The sequence below is a fragment of the Aptenodytes forsteri genome, unplaced genomic scaffold (genome assembly GCF_000699145.1).
Source record: "Aptenodytes forsteri isolate BGI_AS27 unplaced genomic scaffold, ASM69914v1 Scaffold93, whole genome shotgun sequence".
NCBI lineage: Eukaryota > Metazoa > Chordata > Aves > Sphenisciformes > Spheniscidae > Aptenodytes > Aptenodytes forsteri.
The window spans coordinates 2,403,978-2,404,183 of NW_008794665.1; positions in this window are offsets into that span (position 1 = coordinate 2,403,978).

Sequence of the window (206 nt, forward strand, 5' to 3'; positions counted from 1 at the left end):
CCAACTTTTCTACGACGAGAATCGTTTATTTTAATTTTAGCAAAGCCAGCTGCCATTGTTTTATGTATTTTAATTTTAAAATTTTTTTGAGATCAAATAAACGTGGGGAAAAAACCAAAACCAGCCTGAAAGCGCGGTCGGGTTCAGCTTTTCTCCTCGCGCGCCCCGAGCCGGGGTGGTGTCAAAACCCGGCGGCGGAGGGTGAG